This window comes from Schistocerca serialis, chromosome 8, assembly GCF_023864345.2.
Source record: "Schistocerca serialis cubense isolate TAMUIC-IGC-003099 chromosome 8, iqSchSeri2.2, whole genome shotgun sequence".
Classification (NCBI taxonomy): domain Eukaryota; kingdom Metazoa; phylum Arthropoda; class Insecta; order Orthoptera; family Acrididae; genus Schistocerca; species Schistocerca serialis.
This window is the reverse complement of record NC_064645.1, coordinates 222,279,101-222,287,630: the sequence shown is the minus strand read 5'-3', so window position 1 is coordinate 222,287,630 and position 8,530 is coordinate 222,279,101.

Here is an 8,530-nt window from a genome sequence, read left to right as displayed (position 1 = left end):
GGAAGATTGTTTGGTTTGTTTAAAAGAGGGGGGAAGGGATCAAACTACGGGGTCATCAGTCCCTTGTTCCGAATAAAACAATACCACAAGTGTGAGAATAAAATAAACGAGACTGACAACACAAAACGGACTGAAAGGAAAAATCACAAGAATCGTGAAGGGTAACAAACGCGTAAATCTAATAAAGGGGGACAAGAAAAACCACAGGAACCCAGGAAACGTGATGAAGAGAGTAAAACAACAAAACAGATGACCATGGCTGGCTGACCATGAGAATAAAAAAGAGAATCCAGCCACTCTGCAACACATTAAAACCTCCACCCTAAAGGCACTAGGGCACTGCACAGACACTGAGGCGGTTCTTCAAGGCGCAGGAGGTAACAGTAGGTCGCCCGAGCGTGGCCAATGTGGATCCGGCATCGTACAACTGATTCCCTCAGAGAGACCTGCATGAAAGGCTTCCACACATTCGTAGTCTCCTTAATCACACGCAGTTTGTTGTGCGTACTGTTATGCTATTCCGCCTCCCACAGTCTAAAAACCTGGCGGCGTAAGTCAGAATGCAGGTCAGGTTCATAGATGCCCACCACCACAAGCAGTATCCGCGTAGCCTGTTTGACAGCCTGTCGGCAAGTTCGTTGCCTGGGATTCCGACGTGACCTGGGATCCAGACAAACACCACTAAACGCAAGGACCGTCATATGGCATAGATGGACTCCTAGATGGTCACTACCAAAGGATGATGAGGGTAGACCTGATCGATAGCTTGTAGGCTGCTCAAGGAGTCAGTACACAGGAGAAATTACTCGCCTGGGCATGAGCGGATGTACTCAAGAGCACGAGATATAGCCACTGGCTCGGCAGTGAAAACACTGCAGCCATTGGGCAAGAGGTGCTGTTCTATATGTCCTCAATGAACATAGGGAAAACCAGTGTGACCATCGGCCATCGAGCCATCAGTGTTAACCACTTCATGGCCCAGGTACATGTCGAGAAGAAATGGGGCTGTCCTTGATCTGGAAACCAATAAACATGCCCATCTGGACGTTAGATTGATCGCTCCAACTCTGCGTGACAACAACGACTGCATTGTTTTCCATGTCACCCCCATCATTCTTTATATATCCTCCAATGCTATTGCTGCCACCTGCTGCCTGTGAGTGGCGGCCACCTAAATGTGATTAGAATTTGTAGGCTATTGATTGACTAAAGTGCTGTTTAAAATGAATGTAAAATGTTCAAATGTGTGTGAAATCTTATGGGACTTAATTGCTAGGGTCATCAGTCCCTAAGGTAACACACTACTTAACCTAAATTATCCTAAGGACAAACACACACATCCTTGCCCGAGGGAGGACTCGAACCTCCGCTGGGACCAGCCGCACAGTCCATGACTGTAGCGCCTTACACCGCTCGGCTAATCCTGCACGGCAAAGTGAATTTAAGCCGCAAAATTTATACAGAAATGAAGAGTTTGCACACGACAGAGATGCATATGGCGTCGAATTAAAACAGACTAAAAACCACAGCAATGCGCAGCAGGTAAACTGCTGCTGTATTAAAGGAAGATCAGATTCTCAGTAAGGTTTTAACGGCTGCTGGATGCGCTAAAGACTGTAATAGCGCAGAAATGAGAGCGAGATAGAGGCTGGAAGTGGCCGTGTGAAATACGGGAAGCGTATAGCGTGGCCGGCAGTGTTCTGGCCAGGCTTGCAGCGATGTGGGCCGGTGTGGTGGTTGGCCGTGAAAGGGGGGGAGGGAGGGGAGGTGGAGGGAGAGTGCAGCGGAGCGTTATTGGCGCCGATAATGCGCTTTACGACCGCGGGGGCGGTACGCGGCCACGGGCCAGCCGTTAGCACGGTTTGGCCCCGCGCCCTTGCCTTAGGCCGCAAACGAGTGGGGGAATCCCCGGGCAATCGCCGGAATCACGCGGCTTCCTGCGACCACTGTGCCAGGCCGGCCCCACCACCCACCCTCCACCTAATTACGTGGTCACAAACATCCGCACGTGCTGCTAGGTCTGTCTTCAGCTTCTATGGAAGGACTCGATACGGGACGCGCCGTATCTGACTCACGGTAGTGCAGCAAATTTAAATGGATTGAAGATCCTTTGTATTTTGTCCACCCCTGGCAACTGTAGCTGTACACTTATCATCCGGAACATTCTGACCGTCGATATAAACTCGACTAGGCGGTAACAGTGTCACCTGACGGGGAATGACTGTTAGTGTGTCACATGCACGGTGCTTGTAATAACAGTGAGAGTGCTGTTCATACGTAGAACGGGGAAGGCGAGTGATCTATCTCAACTGGCCCGATGGCCGATTTTGATGGCTCGGAGGCTCGGCACGAGCATTTCGGAAACTGCACTACTTGTCGGGTATTCGAGGAGTGCTGCGGTGAGTGTTTTCAACACGTGGTGAAACCAAGCTCAAACCACTTCCTGACGTCGTGTGTTTGAGCGGCCAACCCCACATTGCAGATCTCGGACGCCGTAGGCTGGGGAGACTTGTAAAACAGGAAAGACGGAGTACTGTGGGGGAACTAACATCAGACTTTACTGCTGGGCAGAGTACAAATGTGTGTGAACATGAAATTCGCCGAACACTCCTAACGATGGGCCAGGCGACGATCTATGCCAATGTTAACACCACGGCTGAAAAGTGCACGTGACTATCGGCACTGGACGTTGGTGCAGTGGCAGAGCTTAGCATGGTCTAATGAATCCCGATACCTTCATCATCATGCCGAGGAATGAGCACAAATCCGTTGTCTTTGAGGGTAATAGCGTCTTGACACGTGTATTTCGAGACGAAGAAAAGCTGGCGGTGGCTCCATTATACTCAGGAGAACATTCACGTGGGCATTCATGTGTCCACTGGCGCTCGTGTAAGGCGCTATGTCGACCAAGGAGTACCGTACACTGGTTGCGGAACACATAAACTCCTTCCTGATGATTATTTTTCCCGACGGCGCTGACATTTTTCAACAAAACAATGCTTCATGTCACAAGGCCAGCAGTGTGACCACCAGTGTGATGAAGTGGTTCCAGGAACACAACGTCTAGTTCCAATTGATATGCTGCCCTTTCCCAACTCGTCAGACGGAACCCGATCGAACAGATTTGGGGTGTAATTGAACGTGGCGTCAGAATTCATCGCCCTCGTCTCCCGTAATTTACGGGAAGTAGATAATTTGTGGTGTGCAGGTGTGGTGCCAATACCCTCCAGCAAGCTACCTCATTGCTTCTATTGCACGCCGCGTTGCCGCTGTTATCCGTGCCAAAGGTTAACAATCGGACTATTAGATAAGTGATCAAATTGTTCTTGCTGATGAGTGTATTCGACGAAATAATAAGCAACCTGTTGCATAATAGAAATTTAATTTTCTTACCAGCTTCGTCCACCTACCACACTGTCAGCGAGTGTCAACAATAGGATGCATACATGAAGCTGCCGTAATGCCAAAACTATGCGGGATTGCTAAGATGCTGAAATCGGTAAGGAAATTAAATTCCTTCTATGCCACTACTTGCTTATTATTTCATTTGATTGAAGATCTCCCACACAGAGGTTGTGCATAACTGTTTTGGAAAAGTTGCGATTTCATTAGAATAATGTGGTACAACGCTTGAGGCATGCTCCCATAGGTATGGATGTGTTTCCTGTTCTGGTTATAACTTGGAGCAATAAATATAGGAAATACAGTGACTACATAATATCATGCCGTAATTGTGAAATAGCATTACAAAAAGGGAATTGCAAATGTCTGCCGTAACACCAGAGAAAATACATCGGACGTTTCTTATGAGATACAAGGTCTATAGCGACAGACATGAGTGCATAACAACAGTAGATATGGACTACAGCAGAAATGAGTTACGAGGAAATCAGAAGATAGCGATAAACGTGGGACAGCAATTAAGCCGCTAAAAGACACGAGTTAGATAATGAGGGCAAAAAGTAATGGGGGAGAAAAAATAAAATATCGTGGTATTTCAAGAGTTATGTCACCAATGGAACCATGAAATATATGTCCTTAATTTGCCAAACGACTGCGAAGTACCAAACAGGGAAAGTAGCATCGCAAAAAGCACTGTTATCCAACAAAAATCTGTCAGAGGGATAATTCGTAGGCGAATGGATTACATGTATAAATTTTTACAAAAATGTTATATTAGAAAATTAGTTGCTGTTTCATAAGGATACTGTATCACACAGCATTAGGAATACTATTCTACACAACAAAAATTTTTCCTACTGCACCCATGATTTGTCAGAGAGACAGAAATACACTATGTGAGCAAAAGTACCCGGAACCTGTCTGAAAATCAATTACAAGTTCGTGGCATCCTCCATCGGTAATGCTGGAATTCAATATAGTGTTGGCCCACCCTTAGCATTGATGACAGCTTCCACTCTCTCAGGCAACACCTAACTGAATAGTTAGGTGTTGGAAGGTTTCTTTGGGGATGGCAGCCCATTCTTCACGGAGACTGCACTGAGCAGAGGTATCGATGTCAGTCGGTGAGGTATGGCACGAAGTTGGCGTTCCAAAATATCTCAGACATTTATTAAGGATTCAGGACTCTGTGCAGGCCAGTCCATTACAGGCAACACCTAACTGAATTATTAGGTGTTGGAAGGTTTCTTTGGGGATGGCAGCCCATTCTTCACGGAGACTGCACTGAGCAGAGGTATCGATGTCGGTCGGTGAGGTATGGCACGAAGTTGGCGTTCCAAAATATCTTAGACATTTATTAAGGATTCAGGTCAGGACTCTGTGCAGGCCAGTCCATTACAGGGATGTTATTGTCGTGTAACCACTCCGCCACAGGCCGTGCGCTATAAATAGGTGCTCGATGGTGTTGAAAGGTGCAATCGCAATCCCCGAATTGCTCTTCTAAATTGGGAACAAGAAAATGCTTAAAACATCAATGTAGGTCTGTGCTGTGATAGTGCCACGCTGAACAACAAGAGGTGCAAGCCCCCTCCATGAAAATCACGACCAAACCATAACACCACCGCCTCCGAAGTTTGCTATTGGCACCACACACGCTGGCAGAGGACGTTCACCGGGCATTCGCCATGCCATTGGATTGCCACAATTTGTACCGTGATTCTTCACCCCACACAATTCTTTTTACTTCTCAACTGTCCAATGTTTACGCTCTTTACACCAAGCGAGGCGTCGTTTGGCGTTTATGGTGTGGTGCGTGGCTTATGAGCAGCCGCTCGACCATTAAATCCAAGTTTTCTCACATCCCACCAAACTGTCGTAAATTCTTGCAGTGGATGCTAATGCAGTTTGGAATCCCTGTGTTATGGTGTCGACAAATGTTTGTCTGTTACACATTACGACCCTCTTCAATTGTCGGTTATCTCTGTAATTCAACAGAAGAGGTCAGCATGTACTCTTTTGTGCTGAAGGTGTCTCTTCAGTTTCCACTTCACTATCACATTGGAAACAGTTGACCATGTTTAGGAGCGTAGCAGTCTCGCGAACAGAAGTATGGCAAGTGACACCCAATCACCGGAGCACGTTCGAAATCTGTGAGTTTCGTGGAGCACCCCATACTTCTCCCTCACGATGTCTAATGAGTACTGAGGTCGCTGATATGGATTACCTGGCAATAACTGGCAGCAAAATGCACCTAATATGAAAAAACTTAAGTTTTTTGGTGTGTCCGGATACTTTTGGTCACACAGTGTAGCGTGAGTGGAGATCAGCATCCAGATACTGTCATACATGAGATTTCCTCTGGAGGGTGGAGTAGCAGACAATGAGACGTTCCCAGCAATGGGACTGACTTTTTGAATCCATTAACGTTGGTGAGCCTTAATGTTCAAGTAATCGACGGAAAAGTATTTCGGAACTGCACGTTATGATCTGTAGTTTGCAAAATACTAATGGTTATCAGACAGACGCCGTAGCGTAACAGTTATCGTATGAGTTCAAATCACGTTAGGAGATTTTTAACTTATTCTATGTTTTAATCCGTATTGAAATGATTTTCACCGTTATATATTATTTAATTAACTGGTTAAAAAGTAGTGTTTCAAGTTTCTATTCATTTGTTACATCATTTTATTCAGCTTATGAACCGTTTCAATTGCTGCCATTTCTTCTTCTTTTCATTGTTTCTCAGCATGCAGTCTTCGTGCATGTGATTTTAATTGTTGTATTATTATTTATTATGTTGACTTAATTTCATCTCTCTTACTATCTTACATTTTTTTTTCGTATCACAGTATACATTATTTTTATTTCTCATTTTTCTGAAATTTTATTTTACATATAATCCCTTCTTTCGTTTAAATCTTCATCCGTTTTATTTTGTGCCAAGTGCAATAAGAATTTATGTTTGAAATCTTTATATGACAATGGCCTTCAAAAATAATGTACATCTTGTAACTGAAAATACATTTATGACACCACTGCTCAGTCACTATGAATAAATTATTTCGTCTTTTATTTTCTAACTGATAGATCGGCATTTTTAAGTGTTTACATATTAAAATGAAAATAATAAAATTGACATGCACAAAAACTCCAAGTGAAAAGAGAAACATGGGAAGAAGAAATGAGAGCAATGAAACAGTCAATACGCTGATTAATATGGTACAACATAGGAATATAAATTTAAAAAAAATATGTAAACCAGTTTATTGAATAAAAGTAACAATCAAAGTAATTTAAGGATTTAAAAATAAAATCTATTATAACATCTGGCGAAATTCGGACCCACAACCATTAGCACCGGAGACCCAAACTGTAACCGCTACACCACGGAAACATATTGATTAACATCTCTTATTTTAAGCCTGTGGAGTATCAATTGAGATTCTGAAATAATTTTTGGTCGATTACTCGCAAACCAGGGCTCACTGGGGCGAATCGCTGCAAAGTGTGATACCTTGGACCCTAACTCACATCACTAAAGACTGTTCCGAAAAGCCTATCCCACCGCTGTGGAGCTCTGCTTGTAAGAGCTCGGTGTGAAATTGGAAAGAATATGATTGGCTTCCTGACGAAACTGAACATGGAGGATTCAATATCTTCATTTATTTAGTTCGTAGTCATCACTCTTAATGCTGGTCTGATGCAGCATACCACGAATTCCTCTCCTCTTCTCAGCGTAGCAGTTTCATCAGACGTCCTCCATTATATTCACTATGTATTCCAATACCTGTCCTCCTCTACAGTTTCACTCCTCTGCAGCTTCCTGAAGTCCATGCCAGTTTTTGCCTCATATGTTAGTAGATGTAGTGTCATTCTGTCCCCCCTTCTTGTCAGTTATTTCCGTGAACTACTTTCCTCGACGACACTGCGGAAGACCTCCTTGTTCCTTACCTTATAAGTCCACCTGCTTTTCAATATTCTTCTATAGCAAAACAGCTGAAATGTTTCGAGTCTCTTCTGTTCCGGTGTTGTGCTCTAAACGTACATCCTCAGAAATTTCTTACTTAACTATGTGTGATTGAAGTAGGCTTCTCTTGGTCAGGGATTCCCATTTTGCCAGTAACTCCAATTTTACAGGTCTTAGTCTGCTTTTATATCGTCCTTGCTCCGTCCATCTTGGGTTATTTTGCTTCTGAGATAACAGATAACAGAATTTCTTAACTTTCTCTACTTTGTGACCCATTCCTCTCCCCACCCCCCGCCATACATTCCAATTTTACATTTATCGTTATATAAAACTTTGAACATAGCTGCTAAGGTTCAAGGACCGTGTCAGAAATATATTGTAACAAATAAGCCCTCGGTCACAAATATTAAGTCAAAATTTACCTGGTTTCGACGCTACTATGAGCGTCGTCTTCAGAATTAAATTAACTGTACTAAAACATTAGGTATATAGTACATTAATAAAATTAAAGTTTGTACTGACTCGAAAAGGTGCAGTACTTACAAGTCACATATTAAAAAAGATCTCAGCCGGAAAGGCGACGTCATGAACACTTGTGCGATGGCGAGTCGCTAAGGGCTGCTCGTACTGTGTACAAGGGCTGCAACAAGACTGAGGTGCCCACTTTAGAAAGTGTGGGCAAGTAAACAAGGCGTTGCTACGAGCGCCATATAGTAGCCGCGGAAACAACTAGGCTACTGTACATTCAAAAATAGACACATGAAATTGTGATGCAGCTGATTCAGGCATAACGTAATCATTAATAATAACAGGATGGAGTTACATATTTATCTGCTTTAAGTAGAGATACATTTTGTAACGTAAAACCGTTAGTTATGACATACAAGAAAACAGCTAAGATATGACAGGAAAACAACATTTCGGTAAACTGCATGAGGAATCTGAATCAAAGATCAAGCAATGGCTTTATCCAATCAAATAACTTTTTACTGCCCAGCTGCAGCTGTTCGTTGAGAATGAGGCCATCATGACGAGTGAGATGTCTGAAAATCTCCAATTCCTCTAAGACATCTAACCTACGCCCCTTCTTTTCGGTATGCAGAATATTGTTATCGCCTACGGCTTTAGGCACGTGTCCAGTAATTAAGAGATGATCGGTTA